Raw genomic sequence first — 23,454 nt, 5'->3', positions numbered from 1 at the left:
TTCAGAAAGGTGAAGTCACACAGCTAGTAACTGACAAGGCCCAGGTCTTACTGATTCTTCTTGCATGTATATGGTAGGGAAGTTAGAAAACACAGATAAGCATAAAGAAAAAGAAAATTAAAATCTAACCACACATAGGTAAGCATTTACAAATTTTTGTATTTAATCCTTCTAGAATTTACAGTGAATACATTTCATCTACAGAGCACTCGCCTCCCCACCTTAGGAGCTGGCCACGTTCCCATCTATGCCTTCCTGGCAGGCTCCTGGGAGCCATGCGTGGGCACCACCACCCAGTCCTGGCTAGGGTTAAGTCAGGCACAGGCTCCTGGCACACACTGATTCAACAGTCTTTTAACTAGGGACTTGAGATAGAGACCAAGAACTTCCAGCCTCAGTCTTGTTGATGCCTGAAGTGAAGCAGGCGAGAGTCTGGAATGGGCCACACTGCATTATAGAAGTCTTAGGAGCTGAGATGAGTGGTCTGCCGTGAAGGAGTAGAAGGAGGGCAATGAGAGAGAATTTTGGAGATGATTCCTACACCCAAGTCATATCTTACCCTCGAGTTCTCGAAGTATCCTTACGGCAAACCTCCCTTTTCCAAGTCAACTAGATGGAAAGGGTTTCTGTTACATGCAGCCAAGGGTCTTGTGGCAAGTGGCAGGAAAAAAAAAACCCAACCATGAAGACATTTATTTATTTACCAGGATGCCTGGTAAAAGGTAGTTCTGGAAGGTAGTTCTAGGATGGTTCCGTGTTACCAAAGGCATAGGTACTTAACTATCTTTTTGTGCTGCCTTCCCTGGTGTGTAGGCAATGATTCCTCTCGTGGTGACAAGATGGCTGCCGCAGCTCTGAGAATCACATCCTCTCGAGATAGCATCCAGATCCAGGAAGGGAAGACAGCCAAAGCAGGAAAGGCATTTTCTCTGCATGTACCACTCTTTTATTGAAGGGAGTGTGAAGATTACCTCCTGAAAACCTCTCGGCATATTTCTCTTATGTCTTATCAGTCAGATCTGGGTTACATGCCCACTTCTAGACCAGTCACTGGAAGAGGGGAATTGATGTGCCATGACTAGTTTAAACAAATTGTAATTCACCCTATGAGGGTTGTTCAATGAGTTGAACATTTTTTTTTTTTTTTTTTTTTTTTTTTTTTTTTTTTTTTTTTTTTTTTTTTTTTGAGACAGAGTCTTGCTCTGTCGCCCAGGCTGGAGTGCAGTGGCGCGATCTTGGCTCACTGCAACATCTGCCTCCCAGACTCAAGCAATTCTCCTGCCTCAGCCTCCTGAGTAGCTGGGATTACAGGAGCCCACCACCAAGCCCAGCTAATTTTTGTAGTTTTAGTAGAGACGGGGTTTCACCATGTTGGTCAGGCTGGTCTCGAACCCCTGACCTAGTGATCCACCCGCCTTGACCTCCCAAAGTGCTGGGATTACAGGTGTGAGCCACCACGCCTGGCAAGTTGAACATATTTTTAACAAAGTCAAATCAAAGGAGGCAGAATGGTATTGGGAGGGTAACCATTAAACTACTCCAGGAGTGCTAGTAAACTGTCTATAACATTTTTCAATCTATGATAGTCACTTAAAATATTGTGACCATCTTTCCATTTTGATAAATACACAAAGTGCATGCTTCTCTCTATTTGTGATGGTTAATATTGAGTGTCAATTTGATTGGATTGAAGGAAGCAAAGTATTGATCCTGGGTGTGTCTGTGAGGGTGTTGCCAAAGGAGATTAACATTTGAGTCAGTGGGCTGGGAAAGGCAGACCCACACTTAATCTGGGTGGGTACCATCTAATCAGCTGCCAGCACAGCCAGGATATAAAGCAGGCAGAAAAATGTGAAGAGGCTAGACCGGCTTAGCCTCCCAGCCTACATCCTTCTCCCGTGCTGGATGCTTCCTGCCCTTGAACATTGGACTCCAAGTTCTTCAGCTTTGGGAATTGGACTGGCTCTCCTTGCTCCCCAGCTTGCAGATGGCCTATTGTGGGACCTTGTGATCATGTGAGTTAATACTACTTAATAAAGTCCCATATATATAAATATGTATGTATATATATATAAAATTACTTCTGTCCCTCTAGAGAACCCCGACTAATACACCATTACACTATAGAGCAGTGATTCTCGACACAGGTGATATAGACAGTGATTTCCACTGTTTGATACCCTACCTCGTCTGCTGTTGCCCTGGCAACAATGCATTCTCCGATGCAGTTTTCAAGGACAATTGTGTCTTTGTCTTTCTTTCCCACTTATTTGTTAGAGACTATTTATTTTTCTCCCTCGGGTAAGACTTAGATTTCCAGAGAGGATTATCAGCTTCCTCCTGCCTTACAGAGCTCCTGCCTGCCCATTCCTGAAGTCCTTGTAGGATGGAGACTCAACACCAAAGGCTTGGCTGGGGGAGTCAGGGACCAAGGGAAGGGCAGATGCAGCACAGCTTTAAGGTGGGAGCTGGGCTCTCTTTCTGGAGTTGCTGGGAACTGATCACCTCAAAGTGACATAAGTACGTACCCTGCACAAGCTGATCATAGCAATGTTCCTTTGCATTTCCTGTTCCTGTTGGCCTCATGGTTCAGCACACAGACTTTGGACTTGGGCTGACCTAGGTTTGAATCCTGACCCTGCTACAAGGACGCAAGTTATTTAAATCCCATGACTCTCAGTTTCCTCATTTGTAAAATGGGGATAAGAATATGTGTTCTGTGGGTTACAGTGTGAATTGGAGATAATGGTCCTAAAATGAGGAGTGGAGGGCCTGGCATGTAGGAGATGCCTGAGAACTGATAGGTGCTGCTGGTGTTGTAATAGTATTTCCTTGGTTACTGATTCCTTTTCTTGCTTCCAATCTTGTACATGGGGGAAGGATGAAGAACAATTGTGCTCCTCAAATTCCTCATCTGTAAGAGGAAAAATCATTAGATTATATATTGTATGCAAAACATCCAGCATGTGATAGATACATATGCAATGTAATTAGCAGTACCAATACTTATACTAGTTGGATGTTTATGTATGCATTTAACAATTATTTGTCTGGTACCTCCTAGGAGCCAAGCCCTGTGCTTGGTTCTGGAGATTTAGCAGTGGCCTGGGCCAGCACAGGGATGTGCCATCCCACCTGGGGTCTGAGATAGTCACCTGTGACTGGGGAGTAGACATCTGTGTACTAGGCCCTTTAAACAGAGCTCTCTCTTCTGCACTCCCTGGAATCATGGAGCAGGAAGGAAGCAAGGATTGAGATGGTGGAGTGAGTAGGAATAATAATTCTATCAGCTGTAGTCCCAGCTACTTGGGATGCTGAGGCAGGAGAATCACTTGAACCTGGAAGGTGGAGGTTGCAGTGAGCCGAGATTGCACCACTGCACTCCAGCCTGATGACAGAGAAACTCCGTCTCAAAAAAAAAAAAATTCCATCAGGAAGAAGGGAGAACCACCAACTGCAAAAGGATGTCAAGGTCCTGCTCTTGTGGCTGCAAGGTGGGGGGTGGCAGCTCTTTTGGGCAAGCCTTCTGAAGACCCAAGAGATGTTTAAATGTGTCCAATTCAGTGGGCAAACTAAGCCCAGGCCTGTGTGTCTGGGATTCTATCTCTTTTGGATCAGGAAACATGAGCTGTATTCAGAGACTTTTGGGAGCAAGTACCCACCAGTCTTTTTGTCTGCTGACTTGACCAAAATAGGCAGGCTAGGCTGGAAGGATGCTGAGAAATTCCAGAAAAGAAAATGTTGGCCTCTGTTTATGGTTGACTTCAGCTTGGAGTGTCCAAAAGCATGGGCTCTGGAGCCAAAATGCCTGGGTTTCACTCCCCACTCCTCCTGTTTCCAGCTGTTCAACCTTTGAAAAACCACTTTACCTCTCTTAGGCTCAGTTTTCTTACATATAAAATGGGGAGGAAAGTTGTACCTACCCTACAGGGTTGCCAGAAGGATTAAATGTGTAATGTGTGTGGAATGCTAGTTATCCTATTAGATCTGCACGACAAGCCTGAAGGCAATGCAGAATCTCTGTGCCCATTTCACAGATGGGAAAACTGAGATTTGAGAACTTCTCAAGGGCAGATGATGGGTCATAGTTATCTTTATTTGTCTTCTCTTTATTAAGCCTTCAGTAAGTGGTGGTGTCACATATTATTCTAGATATGACAATTGATTGCATTCACTCAATAAGTGGAGGTGAATGAATAAATGAATCGTTTCATATCAGACTGTGGTTGAGGCCACACTTGACTAGATCCTGGTTCCAAATTTCATGCTCCATGTGAGTGATTCGCTGGAGTGGGTGTGCCAGGTGGATTAGATGTATGCCAGTCCAGTTAGTGGTGGTGATGCAGGTAAGAATAGTTGTATTTTTTAACTTTTAACTTTTTATTTATTATTAGAGACAGTCCTGCTTTGTTGCCCAGGCTGGAGTGCAATGGTGCAGTCATGGCTCACGGCAGCCTCAGCCTCCAGGGCTCAAGAGATCCTCCCCCTCAGCCTCCTGAGTAGTTGGGACTACATATGTACATCACCACACCTGGCTAACTTTTAATTTTTTTTGTAGAGACAGAGTCTCCCTATGTTGGCCAGGCTGGTCTTGAACTCCTGGGCTCAATCGATACTCCTGCCTCAGCTGAGATTACAGGCATGAGCCATTTCACCTGGCTAAGAACAGCTGTATTGATGGAGCGCTTCCTATGTGCTGGGCACTGTGCCAAACATATTGCATGCCTTCTCGTAGGACACTCAAAGTCACCCTATGAATAAGGGCTATTATTTATATCCATTTCATGGATGAATAACCTGAGACTTATAAAGGTTGAAGAACTTGCCCAAGGTCATCCATCTGGTGGTGTTCAAGCTTGGATTCCCACCTGCGTTTGTCTGACACCAGTCTGAGCATCTGGTCCACACTACGTTGCCCAGGGCAGGCGAATGACTTGCCCAAGGTCACACGGTGAGCAGTGGTACAGGTGAGGCTGGCCCAGGATGCCAGCTACCTTCCTTCCTTCAGTTCTTCCTTCTCTGACCTTCAGCCCTCCCTCCAGGGCGAAGCCTCTCAAGCCCGAAACCCACCTCACTGTGCCTGGGACCCCTTCAAAGCCCCAGGGAAGGACAGTCAGCAGGAATCCGGGTGGGAGTTTCAGCTGTTCCTTTCAGATCCCCACTGTGATTGAGTGACTTTCCAGATTGGACCCAATTTCCAAACAGAGCTGACATGTGTCGGGCATTCGGCAGCAACAAGCCAAGCCTGGCTGTGTGCGGTGGGGATGGAGGAGGCTAATGATTTGCTGCTGGTGTCCCATTACCAGCAAGTTGTCAGAACACGCTAGCTTGGGAAGACAGTGTCAATGATGGCACCACGTCTGAGACAGAGAACCTGAGAGGGGCAAGGTGGGGGCATTCTTCTGGAGCTTCTGCAGTCACTCCAAGCAGGGGCTGGCATACTTTCCATCTCAGACACCACAGGCAGCAAAAGGGAAAAAAAAATCACGATGCCTTTTGGTGTATCTGTGGGCTTATGGCCTGTGGAATCCTGGAACAGAATCATCACGTGTGCATGGAAGGCAGGACAAAGTTGTGATTAGGAGCAGGGCTTTGGAAGCAGAACTAGGTTGACCTAGCTATGTGACCTTGAGTCTTATATATTTATAAAATAATTTCTTTGTTTCTTTATAAAATAAGAATAATGTGACCAGGTGCAGTGTCTCACTCCTTTTATTCCAGACCAATGCAGGGTGACAACCTGGGCAACCTAGTGAGATCCTGTCTCTACAAAAATTTTTAAAAATTAGCCAGGTGTGGTGGTGTGCACTGGTGGTCCCAGCTACTCGGGAGGCTGAGGTGGGAGGATCACTTGGGCCTGGGAGTTTGAGGCTGCAGTGAGCCATGATTGTGCCACTGCACTCCAGCCTGGGCAACAGAGCAAGACCCTGTCTCAAAATTAAAAAGAAAAGAAAAGAATATGCTGCCTTTCCTGTAGACTTGTCAGGTAATTCAAATAAGCAAGTACTGAGAAATGTCTTAACAAGGCACCTAGCACCTAGCAAATACACAGTTTCTCAAAGGGGCTAATAAAACTTATCTCAAAGGGTTGTTGCAAATTTTAAATAAAGTCTAAGCTGATTTGACTGTGTGTGTGTGTGCATATATACCTACATGTGTTTGTATACACGCATACACATACATCAACATATACATAGATACATGTGTCTTGGTACATGTGCATAGCACACAGTAGTTTCTGTGTAATGTTGGCTATGGTTATTATGCCAAGTTGAAATCCATGTCCCTGTACTTCTCATCCACTCATTTTACCTTGAGATCCCAAACAGAACATTCATCCATTCTGCAGCCAACATCTAACAATAGTTTCTGAGTATCTACTGTGTGCTGGATATAGTCGGTGCATAGTAGGTGCTGGGTTCTTGGTGGCCTGAAAGATGTGCTGCTCAGATCCCCCTCAGAGGCAGCCAGCTGACTGCCTCTTGCTGCTGCATCTGTGGCTCCACCATAGTGTTCAGGTCTAGCTGTGCTTCTCCCAAATGCTCTCGGCCAAAGACTGAGCACTTTGGGGTAGTAGATGTCAGCCAGTCCTGCCCAGCATGGGACCCCTCTATGTTAGTTTTCTGTGGCTGCTGTAACAAATTGCCACAGACTGGTGGTTTAACACATACACACACATGTGTATTCCCTACCAATTTTGGAAGGCAGAAGTTCAAAATCAAGGTGTTGGCTGCACTCCGAGGCTCTGGGGGAGAAGCCTTCCTTGCTTCTTTCCACCTCTGATGGCTGTCAGCCTTGTGGCTGCATAACTCCAGTCTGTGCCTCTGTTTTCACTTTGCTTTCTCCTCTTCTCTTGGTGTCTTCTCTTCTGTCTGTCTTGAACCCCTCTCTACCTTTCTCTTATAAGAACATTTGGAATGGATTTAGGGGTCATTCGGATAATCCAGGATAATCTCCCCATCTCAAGGTCCTTAATCCCATCTTCCAAGATCCCTTTTGCAAATAAGGTAACATTCAAGGTTCTAGGGATTTTTTTTTTTTTTGACACGGAGTCTTGCTGTCTTGCCAGGCTGGAGCACAGTGGCACAACCTCAGTTCACTGCAACCTCCACCTCCCGGGTTCAGGTGATTCTCCTGCCCCAGTCTCCCGAGTCGCTGGGACTACAGGCGCCCACCACCACGCCCAGCTAATTTTTTTGTATTTTTAGTAGAGACGGGGTTTCACCATGTTGGCCAGGCTGGTCTCGATCTCTTGACCTTGTGATCCACCCGCCTCGGCCTCCCAAAGTGCTGGGATTACAGGCATGAGCTACCGTGCCCAGCCCGGTTCCAGGTATTTGACGTGGATATTTTTGGGGAGCCTTTCTCAGCCCACCACACCCTTCGATGGGCAACCTTTACTTGGGAACTCCCAATTTTTCTCTGGCTGAGACTGTCTCAGAACTCTCCGAGTCCAATTCTCTACCAGTCCAATCCTTGCTCCTCTCTCTGCTTTCACAGATGTTAGACCCAGAGTTTGGTTTGGTTCGAAAACTCTCCTGCCTGTACCTGCCTCCTCTCCCCTTTCCCTTGATGGATGGTTCCTTCAATCAATCAAATCCTTTCTTGGCATGTGCTTCTCAGAGGACCCAAACTGACCTAGTGCTGAAGGATGGCTGTTCAGGCAAAAGTCTAGCATTGAGCAAGCTTGTCTTAGAGCCTTCTAGTGCCTGTATTCTGAGTGCTTTCTCTTCCACCTTCTACAAGGTCCTGGGACCCTGTACCTAGTGAGATATCACTAGAGCAGACAGTTCAGTGGTTCTGTGACCAGGTGGGATACAGCCCTATCTGGGTATGTTAGCTTTGTATGGTTCTTTGCATGTGGTGTCTGCACCCCTGACTCCACCAACTAATATGGAGTTGACAAGAGGGCAGCCATATTCTTCCATCCTCACCAGTGACTGGCTGGAAGTGGGCAGGTGATTCAAGCTAGCTAATCAGAGCTCTTCCCTTGCAATTAGGGGATCTACAGAGGCCTAAAAGAGTCTAGCCTCTATCATCACAGAGTTGAGGGGCTGTGCACTCAGGAGCTGCCAGTGGCCATGCTGTGAGCCTCATGGAGAAAGCCAGTCTGAAAGAATTCAGCCGATGTGCAGAGAGAGTCAAAGACGAAAGGTGGAGAGAGAGAGGAGTAGCAGCTGACCAATGCTCAGTTCTACCCCTGCCCTTGCTGCAATAGGTTCACTTGAGCCAGTCAATTCCTCTTTGACTTATGCTGATTTTGTTATTTGCAACCACTGGCCATGACCAGGAGGAGGGAGGGTCCCAGCTAAGCATGTTGGCTAATTCTGGCATCTGGTAAGAGCACTGAACTTGGAGCCAAGGGGCCTGGATTACAGTGCTGGCTGTGCCTTTTCCCAGCTGTGTAACCTGAGGTCAATTACATATTCTGAGCCTCAGTTTCCCTATCTATATATACAGTTGTGGTGCCTGCTCTGGCTCTTTTACAACTTTTTTTTCCCCAAGTCTCAAATAAGGCAGTCCTTGAACAAAGTGCTCTTTCTTTCTTTAAACCCCTTTTCCAGCTTTATTGGGGCGTAACTGACATACGTTTTATTGCCCACATTTAAAGTGTATGATTCATGAATTTTGATACGTGTATACCTCTGAAGTCACCAGCACACTCGGGATAGTGAGCCCATCCATCACTGAAGAAGTGTCCTTGAGCCCTCTGTCATCTCTCCTGCACCCCCCTGTCCCAACTCCTCCCAAGGAACCAGATTTGCTTTTTGCCACTTTTGACTAGTTTTCATTCTGTAGAATTGTATGTAAATGGAAGGATACAGTATGTGCTTTTTTGGTTTGCCTTCTTTTACCAATCATAATTATTTTGAGATTCATCCATGCTATTGTGTGTCATAATAATGCCTATTCTAACTCCATGAATTTTATTTTTGTGAAGCTCAATATACTTTTTTTTAAATTTAAGATCGGGTCTTGCTATGTTGCACGTGCTGGTCTCAAATCTCTAGGCTGAAGTGATCCTTCTGCCTCAGCCTCCCGAATAGCTGGGATTACAGGCACTTGCCACTGTGCCTGATTTTGAAAAATACTTTTTAAATAATAAAAGTCTGCATAATTTTACAGGGGATGATTCTTCTGCTTAAAATATCTATCCCCACTTCCCACTTCTTTGCATGGCACACCCCTTTCATTACCTCCCCTGATATACCCATCTTCAACTGCTGTGTTGGTGGCTGATGGCTCAGAGCTACCCCTGTTCCACTGAATTGCCTTTGTTGCTTGAGAGCTGCCTCTCCCCAGGAGGCTGCCCTCTCTCAAAGAGGCAGCCTGCAGCCCAAGGCTGACTGATATGAGGAACAAAATGCTGGTCCCCTTGCCTCAAGGTGGGACCAAAGGTGTAGTGCCACTTATGCTCCAGGGCTCCATGTGGGATCAGGCTGAGGCTGGACTCCAGCTGAGACCACATCTTTTGTTTCGTTGCCCCACCTCCCAGTGCCCTCTGCTGCCTCCCTGAGTCCCTTTGTCCTGTGAGCACTCTCTTTACAAATCCCTTGGGCAAATGCCTGGCTCAGGTTCTGCTTCTAAGATCCCTAGCAGTTTGGGAGGCCAAGGCAGGACAAATGCTTGAGCCAAGGAGTTAGAGACCAGTCTGGGAAATATAATGAAATCTCATATCTACAAAAATTTAAAAAATGAAGTGGGAGGATCACTTGAGCCCAGAAGGTCAAGGCTGCAATGAGCCGTGATTGCAGCACTGCACTCCTGCCTGGGTGACAGAGCAAGACCCTGGCTCAAAAAAACAAAACAAAACAAAAACCAAACCAACCAAACCAAAACAAAACCCAGATCCTAAACATGGGATTGTGGAGTTGGAGCACTTACTGGCTTAAAGGCAATGAAGAACCCATGCACTGGTGGTAGGTGGAATATGGATGGGACGTGGCTTGGTGTCTCAGGACAATTGCATGTTCACCTGTAATGAACTTTCGCTTGCAATGAACTGGTCTGGACTATGGTGGAAGAGAATGCAATAACTTGTTCATTGTCTCTGGGTTTTAAAAGACATGGGGAAATAACAACTGTGAGAGTTATAAAATTGAACGGCTGTTGATAAGTTTTCATGAATTACTGAATCCACTGGACAGGGAAAACAATAGCTCACATCTATTCCTTATAATTTAAAGCCAAATGTAAGAGTCAGGGAGCCTCCTTGGGAACATTTTAAAGAGACCCTCATCTTCTGTAGCTGGAAGGCAAACCAAGTGGAAGACCATGTACAGGACTCCATTGTAAAAGTTATTGAACTTCAAAGAAAGCAGAATTTTCAGCTTTCCCAAGGTCGGTACCCTGATAGGGAGGAAGTGAGAGCTTGAGAATTGGGATGAAGGTATTTGGGTAGATGAGCTTGAGGACCTCAAATCTCCTGATTTTCCTGAATGCTTCCAGTCTGCAGAAGCAACCCACTCCCCTTTGTTATAAGACAGTGGCCTTCCTTTGCTTGAAAATTATGCAGAAACCTCAAATTAGCCTACAAGACAATGCTTTCTCTCCTTATAATATTCCCTCCCTTCCCCACCTGGACATCAGACCAATAAGAAGAGTTAAGTCCCAGCGTGGCTTGATCAGGAAAATGCTGGATCTGCTGAAGGAAGAGAGATGATAAACTCTAAAGGGTTTGCAGGACCTGGAATATGGAGACATGCCTCAGGGTGGATCCTGAAGGTGCTGGATCAAGGAGGATAGAAAGCTGGGTAAAAGATAATGAGTCATTATGGGGCATTCTTCCAATCCTGTTAAATAAGATTCAACATCCTGTTAAGTGCCTCAGGTGCCAGTCCTGATATGCTGCTGGGGTGTTTGGAAAAATGGCTCACATTGAGTGAAGTAGGGATGGTAAACTGAAGGATCAAAAGGCTCAGAGTAGTGGGAATGATCAAGTGGATCCACTATATATAGTAAGGCAGGATTTGGTGGCTCGCGCCTGTAATCCCAGCATTCTGGGAAGTCAAGATGGGTGGATCACCTGAGATCAGGAGTTAGAGACCAGCCTGGTTAACATGGTGAACCCATCTCTGTTAGAAATACAAAAACTAGCTGGGTGTGGTGGCGCATCTGTATTCACAGCTACTCTGGAGGCTGAGGCAGGAGAATTGCTTGAATCTAGGAGGTGGAGGTTACAGTGAGCCCAGACTGTGCCACTGCACTCCAGCCTGGGCGACAGAGCAAGACTCCATCTCAAAAAAGAAAAAAGAAAAAAGCCATCTGCTGATGAGACTCACTGGGAAGGCCTGGTAGGCACTCCTTTTACCAAGGCTGTAAGGAATGTGTCCATGAGGGAGGCCCCAGCATCACTGGGAAGCTCTGTAGGGGCTGTGCTCTGAGGGTGGGGCTGGTAGAGATGCTGCAACAGAACTGGTATTCTAGTAGCCATGAGAATGATGGGATCGTGGAGTAGCAGAAGCCAGGTGGCAACACTTACCCATCAGGCAAGTAGGGCATTATTACTGTCATGGGCAGCAAGTCAGAATGGCAGTCAGGGCAGCCTTATCTGCTGGGATCCATGGAGATGGCTAATGGAGCATGGCGTTCCTGGGAAGGATAGATAAGCTGCTAACAGGCTGTTACTTAATATGTATAGTCAAAGAAGATCAGGAATGGATGAGCAGAAGGAAGAAGTCAGCTATCCCCACGGAATGCCATGATCCCTTACCCAGTTTCCATAATTGAACCAGTTCTCAAACTTAGAACCCATTGACCAAGGGGGAGGACAGAGTCCCCATGAGAAAGGACCTTGTAACACCATGGCAGTGTGTACTCTTAATGGACTCTCGATTGTTGATTCTTTGACCTGTGTAGTAAGCAATTGTAGTAGGAAAGGCCTAGTGGAAGTGTGTACAGTAGTTGTTCCCCTAGTTCTTCCCAAAAGATTTATGGCCACTTATTCAGGGACTTGTATACTGGTGTGTGGTAGGCAGAATAATGGACTGCCAAAGATGTCCATTCCCTGATCCCTGGATCCTGTATGCTATAGTTCGAATGGCCCTGCCAAAACTCATGTTGATCTTTAATTGCCATTGTAATGGTATTGGGAAGTGGAGATTTTAAGAAGGGATTAAGTCATGAGAGCTCTGCCTTCATGAATGGATTAATGCCATTATTGAGGAGTTGGGTTAATTATTGTGGCAGTGGGCTCCTGATAAAGGGATAAATTGGACCCTTATATATTTGCTGTCTCATGCTTGGGCTTCTGCCTTCCTCCTGTCCACCATGAGAGGACTCTTGCCAGATGCTGGTGCCATGCTTTTGGACTTTTCAGCCTCTAGAACTGTGAGCCAAAGAAACTTATTTTCTTTAAAAATTACCCAGTCTTGGCCAGGCACGGTGGCTTATGCCTGTAATCCCAGCACTTTGGGGGGCTGAGGCAGGCGGATCACGAGGTCAGGAGATCGAGACTATCCTGGCTAACACTGTGAAACCCCATCTCTACTAAAAATACAAAAAAATTAGCTGAGCATGGTGGTGGGTGCCTGTAGTCCTAGATACTCAGGAGGCTGAGGCAGGAGAATGGCGTGAACCTGGGAGGCGGAGCTTGCATTGAGCTGAGATCGTGCCACTGCACTCCAGCCTGGGCGACAGAGCGAGACTCCATCTCAAAAAAAAAAAAAAAAAAAATTACCCAGTCTTTAATACTCTGTTATGGCAACATGAAATAAACTATGACACTCTCAATATATTACATATAGAAAAAGAGACATGGTAGCTATAATTAAGATTACAGATTTTAAGATAGAAAGATGATCCCGGATAATCCAAGTGGGTTTGAACGAATCACAGGAACCTTGAAAAGTAGAGTACTTTCTCCAGCTAGAGGCAGGAGAGAAGGCAGAAGGGACATCAGAGAGATGCAAAGCTGAGAGGGACTCAAACTGCCTTTGCTAGAGGGGGCTACATCAAGGCATGAGAAAAAAATGTGAGCAGCTTCTACGATTGAAGACTAACATCCAGCAAGGTAATGAGACCTCAGTCCTACCACTACAAGGAACCAAATTCAGCCATCAACCTGAATAAACTTAGTGGCAGATTCACCCTCAGAGCCTTCAGAATGGGATCCAGGCCAACACCTTGATTTCAGCCTTGTGAGACTCTAAGCAGAGGACCCATTGAATCATGCTATAACCAGACTTCTGATCTACAGGGCTGTGAGATAATAAGTGGGTACTATTCTAAGCCATCGAGTTTGTGGTAATTTGTTTTGGCAGCAATAGAAAATTAATACAGGGATGTTGAGGACTGTTGGACATAGGGTATGGGTTGATGCTAATATCCAAAAAGCCAAAGCACCATCGTGGCTCCTGTTAGAGTGGTGGCACATGAAGGCCAACTAATATGATACATGGAGCCCTACACTAGGTTCATCTCCTGCAGTTTGCCTGGGAAATTGACCCATGTGATATTCTACAGACTAGCTATTGGTCATTCTTGTTTCCAAATGCACAGTTGGAATAGACATACTTAATTGTTGGTATGACTTTTAATTGTTGGTTCTTTGACCTACGAAGTAAGAGCTATTGTAGTAGGAAAGGCCCAGTGGAAGTCCTTGAGACTACTTCCTTCCAGCCCCAGCCAAGATAGTAAATAAAAAACAATATTACATCCTGGGGGAAAAATGGAGATAAGCTTCACCCTCAAGGATTTCTATGATACACAGGTTTGGTCCCATTGCTTCTTTTTAAATTAATCAGTGTAACCCCTGCAAAAACCAGGCAGATCATGACAGATGACAGTAGACTATCTCAAATGCAATCAAGTAGCAGCCATGATCTCACTGCTATGCTAGTAGTAGTATCTTTTCCAGAGCAGAGCAGCACAGCCTCTGATGTGAGATGTACAGCTACTGATTTAGTGAATGTGTCCTTTTCAATACCTGTCAAGAATGAGCATCAGAAGCAGTCTCTATTCACATGGGACAAATAACAGATAAATTCATGGTCTTTCCTCAGGGCCATGTTAATTCTCCAGTTCTCTGTCTCAATATAGTCTGAAGGGGCCTAGATCCCCTAGAAAGTCTGCAGGACATCACATTGGTCCACCACCTTAGTGACATCGTGTTAATCAGACCTGATGAGTAAAAAGTGCTGAGTCATTCTATGTGTGCTGTAAAGTACTAGAACACATTCCTTCCATCTAGCTGTAGTTTTGTATCCTTTAACAAATCTTTCCCTTTCTGCCCCTGTCCCCTTACTCTGCCCTGCCTCTAGTATCCTCTGTTCTACTTTTTACTTCTATGAGATTAACTCTTTTTAGGTTTCACATATGAGTGAGAACCTGCATTTCACTTAACATAATGCCTTCCGGTTCCATCCGTGTAGCTGCAAATGACTATAGTTAACAGCAATATATTACACAGTTTCAGGGCCAGGCGTGGTGGCTCATGACTGTAATCCCAGTGCCTTGGGAGGCTGAGGCAGGGGGATCTCTTGAGGCCAGGAGTTTGAGACCAGCCTGAGCAACATAGCAAGACTCTGTCTCTACAAAAAAATTAAATTAGTTGAGTGTGGTGGTGCATGCCTGTAGACCCAGCTACTTGGTAGCCTGAGGTGGAAGGATCACTTGAGCTCAGCAGTACAAGGTTACAGTGAGCTATGATCATGCCACTTCTCTCTAGCCTGGGTGACAGAGAAAGACCTGTCCCTAATAGTAATAATAATAATAAGAAGAAGAAGTATATAGTTTCAAATAGCTAGAAGGAGGATGCTGAATATTCCAACACAAAGAAATGATAAATGTTTGAGGTGATGGATATTTCTAACTACCCTGATTTAATCACTATATTTTTATTTTTTTGAGACAGGGTCTTACTTTGTTGCCTAAGCTGGACTGCCCTGGAGTGATCACAGCTGGAGTGCAGTGGCGTGATCACAGCTCACTGAAGCTTCAATCTCCCAGGCTCAAGTGATCCTCCCATCTCAGTCTGTCAAGTAGCTGGGACTACAAGTGCATGTCACCATGCATGGCCATTTTTTTTAAATTTATTTTTTAGTAAAGACAAAGTCTTGCTATGTTGCTCAGGCTGGTCTTGAACTCCTGAACGTAAGCAGTCCTCCTGCTTCAGCCTCCCAAAGTGCTGAGATTACAGGCATGAGCCATGGTGCCTGGCCCACTATACTTTATATGTATCACAACATCACTGTGTACCTCATAGGTATATATAATTATTGTGGGCCAATTAAGAAAATCAAATTTAAAAAGATTAAAATACAAAAAAGGAGTGGGAAGAACCCTGAATGCCTTGGTAAGTCAAATTTGGTCCAAAAGATAGGAAAGAAAACCTATTAAGATTCAGAAGCTTGCCACATTAGTGAAGTTTTCAAGGGTCTAGTGATCTGCCAGCACATCCCCTGTTAAGGTAAGGACAAGTTATTGCACTTTGCACCTTCCACCAAATAAAAAGAAGCACAATGCTTAGGTGGGCCTTTTTGGGTTTTGAAGACAGAATACTTTGCACTTGAAAATACTTCTCCAACACATTTATCGAATGACAGGGAAGGCTGCTAGTTTTTGAGTTCAGCCAAGAGCAAAAAAGGGCTCTGGAGCAGATCCAAGCTGCTGCACAAGCAGCCCTATTGCTTGACCATACGACTTAGGAAACATCAGGGAACTAGGGGGATTTTTCGTAGAGAAGGGTGATGGGGTTTTGGCATATGGCCATGCTGTCTATAGTTGGTGGAATTGTGTCTCAGAAAGATGTGTTGTAGTCCTAACTCCTGGTACCTGTGAATGTGACCTTATTTGGAAATAATGTCTTTGTAGATGTAATCAAGTTAAAATAAGGTCATGCTGTATTAGGGTGCACCCTAAATAGGATGACTTGTGTCCTTATAAGGAGAGGGAGATCTGGAGGCATACTTACTCACAGGGAGAGAACGCCATATGAAGACAGAGGCGGAGACTGGAGCAATGCCTCTAGAAGCCAGGAAACACCAAGAATTGCCAGCAACACCAGAAGCTGGGAGAGAGGCATGGGATGGTTTCTTCCTGAGAGCCTCCAGAAGGAACCAACCCTGTGAACACCTTGACTTTGGGCTTCTGGCCTCCAGAACTGTGAGGAATGAGTTTTCTGTTGTTTTAAGCCACCCAGTTGGTGATAATTCGTTATGGCAGCTCTGGGAAACAAACACACCGTCTAAAGCACCCAACGGTATATACCATCTGAAAAGCAGCTCTGGGCTTGCTACTGGGCTCTGGTAAGAACCGAGTGTCTGACTGTGTGATATCAAGTAACCATGTAGTTGGAAGCTGCCAGTCTCAGCAAGAGCTGGGCACTATGAGGCCTATAAAGGCATAAGGTCAGGTGGGCCCAGCAGCAGTTTGTTGTAAATTGGAGGTGGTATCTATTGGACTGGGCTCAAGCAGGTCCAGGGAACACAAGCACCCAGGGCCACTCTCTTGACTCTCACTTATGACACATGGAGGGGTTTCAAGCTGATGGAAGAGGAATAAGCTTGCTTGACCCAGTCTGTGGCTGTAAGCCAAAAATGGACTGTGGCAGCACTACAGGCACACTCGGAGTTGGCCCTGAAGGACTGGTGAGGGGAGATCCTCTCAATCTCTGAGCACCTCCCAAGCCATTCACTTTGTGTAGAGAGAGAAATGGCCCAAGTTAAGGATAAACATTGACACAGTTTGGATATTTGTCCCCACTCAAATCTCATGTTGAAATGCAATCTCCTGGCTGGGCATGGTGGCTCACACTTATAATCCCAGCACTTTGGGAGGTCGAGATGGGTGGATTGCTTTAGCCCAGGAGTTCAAGACCAGCCTGGGCAACATGGTGAAACTTTATCTCTACAAAAAATACAAAAATTAGCAGGGCATGATGGCACATACCTGTAGTCCCAGCTACTCATGAAGCAGGATAAATTGAGGCTGGGAGGTCGAGGCTGCAGCGAGCCATGATTGTGCCACTGTACTCCAGCCTGGGTGACAGAACAAGACCCTGTCTCAAAAAAAAAAAAAAAAAAAAAAAAGGAAAAAAGAAAAGGAAATATAATCTCCAATGTTGGAGGTGGGGCCTGGTGGAAGGTGTTTGGGTCATGGGATGGATTCCTCATGAATGGCTTGTGCCACCCCCGTAATGATAAGTGAGCTCTCACTCTGAGTTCATATGAGATCTGGTTGTGTAAAAGTGTGTGGCACCTCCCTGCCTCCTGCTCCTGCTTTTTCCATGTGATATGCCTGCTCTTGCTTCACCTTGCACCATGAGTGAAATCTCCTTGAGGGTTCACCAGAAGCTGAGCAGATGCTGGTGCCTTTCTTTAAAGACTGTGGAACTGTGAGTCAATTAAAAATCTTTTCTTAATAAGTTACCCAGTCTCAGGTCTTTCTTTTCTTTCTTTTCTTTCTTCTTTCTTTCTTTCTTTCTTTCTTTCTTTCTTTCTTTCTTTCTTTCTTTCTTTTTCTTTCTTTCTTTCTTTCTTTCTTCTTTCTTTCTTTCTTTCCTCTCTCTCTTTCTTTCTCTCTTTTTCTTTCTTTCTCTCTTTCTTTCTTTCTATCTTTTTTCCTTCCTTCCTTCCTCTCTCTCTCTCTCTCCCTCTCTCTTTCTTTCTTTTGATGGAGTTTTGCTCTTGTTGCCCAGGCTGGAGTGCAATGGTGTGATCTTGGCTCACTGCAACCTCTGCCTCCTGGGTTCAAGTGATTATCCTGCCTCAGCCTCCTGAGTAGCTGGGATTACAGGTGTGTGCCACCATGGCTGACTAATTTTTGTATTTTTAGTAGAGATGAGGTTTCACCATGTTGGCCAGGCTGGTCTTGAACTCCTGACCAAAGGTGATCTGCATGCCTTGGCCCCCCAAAGTGTTGGGATTACAGGTGTGAGCCACCATGCCCAGCCAGGTATTTCTTTAGAGCAATGCAAGAATAGCCTAATACAGACATGAACTTCTGGAAAGTGGTGAATGATTTGGCTGATTGCTCAAGGGCCTGGAGAAATATTGGAAGACGAGGTAAAGAGTTTGGGGACAAGGTATGCAGATAGAGATATGAGTATACATAGGCTACAAAGTATAGATTCCTTTTTTTGTATCTTTTTTCTTTTTTTTTTTTTGAGATGGACTCTCACTCTGTTGCCCAGGATGGAGTGCAGTGGCATGATCTCAGCTCACTGCAACCTCTGTTTCCCGGGTTCAAGCAGTTCTCCTGCCTCAGCCTCCCGAGTAGCTGGGATTACAAAGGCCTGCCACCACACCTGGCTAATTTTTGTATTTTTAGTAGAGACGGGGTTTTGCCATGTTGGCCAGGCTGGTCTTGAGCTCCTGATCTCAGGTGATCTGCCCACCTCAGCCTTCCAAAGTGCTGGGATTACAAGCATAAGCCACTGTGCCCTGGCCTTATTTCGTATTTTGATGCCAACCAGAAGACATCTATTGTGGAAAAAGCACTAAAAAATCATATGGACAGGATGACTTAGCCAGTAGGTGTCAGCTATCCTCTCCCTGTGGCCAACCCAGGGTTTGCACCATGAAGTAGCCATGGCGGCAGAGATGGAGATGACGCATGGGCCAAACAGCATGATCCGTCTTACCAAGGCTGATCCAGGTACTGCTGCTGCTCAATCACTAATCTTCTCCCAACAGAAATTATGCTGTCTCCCACATGGTATAATCCCTGGAGGAAACCACCTACACTGGATGTGGACATGATACAGTGAAAAATTGACTGTATAAGATTTTTACACTGTGGACATCTTGATTGGGATTGACATATATTCCAGGTGTGTGTTTGCCTTTCCCGCTTTCAGGGCCTCAGCCAACACTGCTGTTTAAGGATTCATATGTATGTGCCATCATGTGATACTGTAGAATCCTACTTTGTGCCAAGTGATGCAGCAGTGGGCACATGACCATAAGATCCACTAGTCTTACCGTATTCTGCATTATCCAGAGGTGGGTACAGCTGTTAGAGCAGTGGAATGGCCCACTGAACGCATAGATGATCTGTTAGCTTGGAGATGACACCCTGCAAGTTTGGCACACTATCCTTAAGGATGCAGAATATTCTGTAAATCAATGGCCATTATATCTTGCTGTGTCATTGAGAGGTAGAATATTGGGTTCGAGAGCCAAGAAGTGAAAATTGGCATTGACTCACTCTCCATACCTCCTAGTGATGAGCTTGGAGGATTTGTGTGGTGTCATCAGGCTCTGTGAACCTCAAGTTTATAATTTCCAGTGGGGGCAATTTCCACCAGAGGACACAATAGAAGTAAACATAAATCTATGCCTGCCATCTGGGCACGTTGGGTAGACCATAAGGCAAAGAAAATAGTCACCATCCTGGCAGAGATCATTGACCCTGCTTATCATGATGAGACTGGGCTGCAGCTGCACCATGAGAACAGGGAGAGATATTATTGGTGCTCAAGTGCTTCACCGGGGCATTACTTGGTACCCCCATGCCTAATTGTCACTGAAAATGGGCAGTTAGCAACCACTGCCTGATAAGGGCGTTGTAACCACGGGCTCAGACCCTCCAGGATGAGGGTGTGTATCACTCCATCTGACCAGCCTTTTAGTCCAGCAGAAGTGCTAACTGATGGAGAGGGTGATCTAGAATGAGTGGTGGAGGAGGGAGATGGTGAGTATTAGTGATAGCCTCGAGACCACCTGCAGCCGTGGGAGCTCTAGTTTATCCCACTAATCTTCCTCTTGTCAAAATTTCTTCCAAATGGTGACCAGCCAGAGTCCTAGAGAGAAGCTACAGCTGCATGGAATGAACTTAATGTGAGAAGCGATGGATTAGAGCAGTTTAAGGGGTAGACTGTAATAGACGCTGTTGGTGTCCGTCCCAGATCCCTTTAATGGGCTGGTGGACCCGTGTTCCAGGTGCTGTGAGTGCTGACTGCATGGCTCGTGGATGCCTCGTCTCATTCTCTGGTGAGTCAACTTTAGCCAACAGGCACCCTCTATTACCTGGCAGCAGCACAGAGCCAGTAACTGACACAGAGGAATAAAATCCAGATCCCTGGCCTCTAGGTGTTATCATCTCTATGATGTAATTTATGCTCCAGAGATCCTTCTGGGGCCAGGCTAAGGCTATTCTCTAGCTGGCCATACCCTTGCTTAGATTTTACCCTCTTCCCTGCTTTGCCCCCATTATCTCCTTCCTCCTGTGAGTACTCACTCAAAACATCACTTGCAGGAGCATTGCACCAAAACCACAAAAATCTGGGGATTATCAAAAATTTGAAATGTCATGATCAGCTAATTCTTTAATACTATCAAGTAATTTCTTAGCTCACTAATTTCTTAAAATCATCAAATATCTAGTGTTAAAATTTCCCAATGATTTAATATTTATTTAAAAAATTTTAAAATGTATTTATTTTATTTACAACTCTTATTTTAAATTCAGGGGTCCATGTGCAGAATGTGCAGGTCTGTTACATAGGTAAACATGTGCCATTGTGGTTTGCTGCACAGATCATCCCAAAACTATGGTTTGCTTGTTTGGATCCATATTAGTTTTCCATTGCTGCTATAACAAATCACTATAAACTTGGTGGCTTAAGCAATACAAATTTATGATCTTATAGTTCTGGAAGTTGAACACAGATATCTCTGAGCAGAAGTCAAGGCGTCATTAGAGCCATGCGCCTTTCTGGAGGCTCTGTAGGAGAACCTGCCTGTTTGTGTTTTCCACCTTCTTAGAGGTTGTTCACATCCTGTGGCTTGTGGCTCCATTCCTCCACCATCTAAACCAGTCACATCGCTCCTCTCTGATCCTTCTTTTATAGTCACATTGCTTTCTGATTACAGCCAGAAAGGATTCTCCACTTTTACAGACTCATTAAATTAGACTGACCCTTCCTGAAAAATTTGAAGTAATCTTCCCATTTCAAGATCCCTAACCTTAACCTCGTGTGCAAAGTCTTTTTTGCCATACCCTGTATTCACAGGTTCTAGGGATGAGGAGATGAACATCTTTGCAGGCCATTATTCTGCCCACCACAGGATCCAAATAAAGTTCATATATTTCACTTGGTTAATATGCCTAAGTCTTTTTAAATCTGTAGATCCCCTTCCTCTCTAACTCTCTCTCTCTCTCTCTCTTGCTTTTTTCAGAGACAGGGTCTCACACTCTGTCACCCAGGCTGGAGTGCAGTGGCGTGATCATAGGTCACTGCAGCCTTGAACTCCTGGGCCCAGGCAATCCTTCCACCTCAGCCTCCTGAGTTGCTGGGAATACAGGCTCACACCACCATGTCTGGTGTTTCTATTTGTTTTAGAGATGGGGGTCTCACTATGTTGCTCAGGCTGGTCTTGAACTCCTGGCCTCAAGCTATCCTTCCACCTCAGCCTCCCAGAGCACTGGGTTTACAGGAATGAGTCACTGTACCTGTCCCCTTCCTTTATAATCCTTTTTGTCTTTGCAATTTATTGTTGAAGAACTGGGTTATTTTCTCTAGAAGATTCCTCCAGTCTATATTTTGCTATAGTCTCCTGGTTTCTTTAAGGTGTTCTTTTCTTGGTTTTCCTTGAAAATTGGTAGTTGGATCTAGAGGGTTTGTCAGACTTATGTTCTTTTTGTAAGACATAGCAGGTAGTGTACTTTTTGTGATAATAGCAGCTATTGATGCTCAATGCCTAAATCTATTAATTTTGTAGGGTTTGTAAAAGGGTGATACTCTTTCTATAATTCCATTTATTACCTATAATACATCTATAATGTATTATCAAATATTTGGGTAGCCTGAGGTACAGTTTTTTGAGGAAAGGCAGAATAAATGCATGCTCCTTTCCCTTTATTTACTAGTTTTCACAAGAGTTTGTTCACTAGTATCCTCCACCCATGATCAGTGAGTTTCCTTTCGATTATCACAATGAAGTCAAGGATTTAAGCATTTCGATTCCAAACCCAGATCTTCTATATTCTAGTTACAGAACAACAGTGCCCAAATTTTTGCTCACCAAGAACCCTGTTGTTTTATCCCCAGGACTCCTTAATTGAAAATATCTTGCTCACTAAATCCACTGCATAAAATAAGAATTAATTAGTTGCCCAAATTTTAATAAGTTAAAGATAATCAAGAGTCAAATAAGGTTCTGATCACAATAGTCCTAATGTAATTCTTCTAGAGTCTCCTAGAATGTCAAAATACCAGCCAAAATAAAAGATTCTTTCGTCAACCTGGTCTTATCCCCTGTAGTTAGCCTTTCTATATTCAGAATAGCTTGAATACCCTTGCCCCCATAATGGGCTCCAAGAATCCGTTGTTTCAAAACCATTGACTTAACAACCAAGAAGCTAGTAGTTATTGAGTCCTTCCTATGGGGTAAGCAATGTTCTAAGTACTTCAATGTATGACACATTTAATTCTCAGAACCACCTTAAGAGGTAGCCACTATTATTATCTTCATTTTGTGGATGAGAAAATTGAGTGACAAGAAAAGTTAAGTGGCTTGCCCAAGGTCACACAGCTGGTGAATGATGGAGCTGAGAGTGGCAACCCTGGGCCCACACTCCCACGTGGCGATGATTAGCTGATGCTGAGTGGTGGCTTCCTTCCTTAGGCCAAGCATATACCCCTCGGGTCACAATAGCACCCACCTGTCCGTCTTCATTCATTGACATTACTGGCCTAGCCTCTGCAGGCATTTGGGTTTGAGATCTCTGGCATGCCTCACCAACCCTTTACACATCTTGTGATTCGAGGAAGCTTTAATTGGGTTTGTAATAAGAATGGATGCCTCATCTTAACCTGTCTAGGGAATAGAGTTTTATTTGTCCTGGATCTCACGCTGGGCTGGATTTATAAATGCAGAATCCCAGCACCAAATTTAGCAGAGTGAATTGTTTCCCAAATGTAGGCCGCAGTATCTAATTGGAGCTGTAATGCAGTAACCGTGTGGGCAATTACCCAGCGAGGTGATGGGTGATGGACATGTTCAAGATGGAATCTGGGAGCACTGGACCAAATAATTTCCTTTCCTCTTTCTCTTTCCACAAGAAACAGTTTTCTTCCCTGTTGTCCATCTTGGTGGTTTCGGGTCTCCTTTTGGACCTTGGAGACAACATTGAAGGTGCGGCTCAAAGAGCAGCCAGAGATTATGGAACTCAAGTCCCGTACCACAGTTACTTGCTACGTGAGGCTGGGTTACCTCTTGCGGCTACGTGAGGCTGGGTTACCTCTTGAGGCTCTCTGGGTCTGTTATTTTAGTAACATGAAGACCTAGAAACATTTTCCTTGTCAAAGACCTTTGGTTCTGTGAGGTAAGTGGGATGGTGGGGTGGGGGGGCGGTGGTGCTCTGGGACTAGGCAGATTTTGTTTCCATGCAAGTTATGGTAACTGCCTTTATATGAATACTTACTGTATACCATATATATGCAAAGCATTTTGCAGACATTATCTCATTCAGAACACACAATGCAGCAACATATACAAACTGAGCCTC

Source organism: Nomascus leucogenys, chromosome 10 (assembly GCF_006542625.1).
Source record: "Nomascus leucogenys isolate Asia chromosome 10, Asia_NLE_v1, whole genome shotgun sequence".
Taxonomy (NCBI): Eukaryota; Metazoa; Chordata; class Mammalia; order Primates; family Hylobatidae; genus Nomascus; species Nomascus leucogenys.
Note: the sequence above shows the minus strand (reverse complement) of the source record.